The 2610-nt window shown below is 37.5% G+C and overlaps 1 pseudogene; it reads left to right on the forward strand.

Moving 5' to 3' along the window:
- The first annotated feature begins 1649 nt into the window (after positions 1-1649).
- Positions 1650-2242, forward strand: LOC131901137 (small ribosomal subunit protein uS12-like; annotated as a pseudogene).
- The last annotated feature ends 368 nt before the right edge of the window (positions 2243-2610 follow it).

A 2610-nucleotide genomic window follows, 5' to 3' on the forward strand; every position in this document is an offset into this window, starting at 1 on the left:
ATTCACAGTATAGGAAAATATATGGATGAATTAAGTGGGGTGAAAGTCTGAATTCTTCCAGTTCTTTTCATATATATGAAAAAATCTCCTTGAGAAAAACTATGCCATAAATATGAGTCCTGTAATAAAGGTTCTTACCTTAACAGGCATCTCCAAATGTGGAAAATAATCCTTATTGAAGAGCAAAAACATGAGTCTAAGCAAAGTGATAACACCTTAAGATTTGATTCCTTTTTACATGTACAACAAACTGAAAAATTAATTCTTAGAGAAATAAAGATGTAACAGTGTAATAATTGTGGTAAAGTTTTACATTTTTAAATTATCCTTGTAGGCATGAAAGAAGGCAAAAGGGAGAGAAACAATATGAATGCAATCAATGTACTAAAGCCTTTGCACAATATGGTAATCTTAAAAGGCATCAGAAAACACATACTGGAGAGAAACCCTATGAATGTATTCAGTGTGGTAAAGCCTTTGTACAGCATGGTCATCTTCAAAGGCACACAAGAACACATACTGGAGAGAAACCCTATGAATGTAATCAGTGTGGTAAAGCCTTTGCTCAAAACAGTGTTCTTCAAATGCATAAAAGAACTCACACTGGAGAGAAACCCTATGAATGTAATCAGTGTGGTAAAGCCTTTGCTCGCCACAATGTTCTTCAAATGCATAAAAGAACTCACACTGGAGAGAAATCCTATGAATGTAATCAGTGTGGTAAAGCCTTTGTACAGCATGGTCATCTTCAAAGGCACACAAGAACACATACTGGAGAGAAACCCTATGAATGTAATCAGTGTGGTAAAGCCTTTGCTCAAAACAGTGTTCTTCAAATGCATAAAAGAACTCACACTGGAGAGAAACCCTATGAATGTAATCAATGTGGTAAAGCCTTTGCTCAAAACAGTGTTCTTCAATTGCATAAAAGAACACATAGTGGAGAGAAACCATATGAATGTGATCAATGTACTAAAGCCTTTAGACATCATAGTAGTCTTCAAAGGCATACAAGAACACATACTGGAGAGAAACCCTATGAATGTAATCAGTGTGGTAAAGCCTTTTTACTTCACAATAATCTTGAAATGCATAGAAAAACACATACTGGAGAGAAACCCTATGAATGTAATCAGTGTGGTAAAGCCTTTGTACAGCATGGTCATCTTCAAAGGCACACAAGAACACATACTGGAGAGAAACCTTATGAATGTAATCAGTGTGGTAAAGCCTTTGCTCAAAACAGTGTTCTTCAAATGCATAAAAGAACTCACACTGGAGAGAAACCCTATTAATGTAATCAGTGTGGTAAAGCCTTTGCTCAAAACAGTGTTCTTCAATTGCATAAAAGAACACATAGTGGAGAGAAACCATATGAATGTGATCAATGTACTAAAGCCTTTAGACATCATAGTAGTCTTCAAAGGCATAAAAGAACACATACTGGAGAGAAATCATATGAATGTGATCAATGTTACTTAAGTCTTTGGACATCACAGTAATCCTCAGAGGCATACAAGAACACATACTAGAGAGAAACCCTATGAATGTAATCAGTGTGGTAAAGCCTTTGTACTTCACAATAATCTTGAAATGCATAGAAAAACACATACTGGCTCTCTTTCTCTTGGGCCAGTGGTGCCGGAAAAATGGGCAAGTGTCAGGATCTCCGTACTGCCAGGAAGCTCGGCAGCCACCGACGGGACCAGAAGTGGCACAATAAACAATACAAGAAAGCCCACTTGGGCACAGCCCTCAAGGCCAATCTGTTTGGAGGTGCCTCTCATGCCAAGGGAATTGTGCTGGAAAAAGTAGAGGTTGAAGGCAAACAGCAAAATTCTGCCATCAGTTAGTGTGTCAAGGTGCAGCTCATCCAAAATGGCAAGAAGATCACAGCTTTTGTGCCCAACGATGGCTGCTTGAACTTCACTGAGGAAAACGATGAAGTTCTGGTTGCTGGATTTGGTCAAAAAGGTCATGCTGTAGGTGATATTCCTGGAGTCCACTTTAAGGTTGTTAAAGTAGCCAATGTGTCCCATTTGGCCCTGTACAAAGGCGAGAAGGAAAGACCAAGATCCTAAATTTTGACAATGGAAATGCAATAATAATAAATTTTCATATTCTGAAAGAAGAAAAAAGAAAGAAGAAAAACACATACTGAAGAGAAACTCTATGAATGTAATCAGTGTGATAAAGCCTTTGTACATTACAGTCATCTTCAAAAGGCACACAAGAACACATACTGGAGAGAAACCTTATGAATGTAATCAGTGTGGTAAAGCCTTTGCTCAAAACAGTGTTCTTCAAATGCATAAAAGAACACATACTGGAGAGAAACCCTATGAATGTAATCAGTTTGGTAAAGCCTTTGCTCGCCACAATGTTCTTCAATTGCATAAAAGAACACGTAGTGGAGAGAAACCATATGAATGTGATCATTGTACTAAAGCCTTTAGACATCATAGTAATCTTCAAAGGCATACAAGAACACATACTGGAGAGAAACTATATGAATGTGATCAAAGTACTAAAGCCTTTGGACATCATAGTAATCATCAAAGGCATACAAGAACACATACTGGAGAGAAACCCTATGAATGTAATCAGTGT

Source organism: Peromyscus eremicus, unplaced genomic scaffold (assembly GCF_949786415.1).
Source record: "Peromyscus eremicus unplaced genomic scaffold, PerEre_H2_v1 PerEre#2#chrX_unloc_3, whole genome shotgun sequence".
Lineage (NCBI taxonomy): Eukaryota > Metazoa > Chordata > Mammalia > Rodentia > Cricetidae > Peromyscus > Peromyscus eremicus.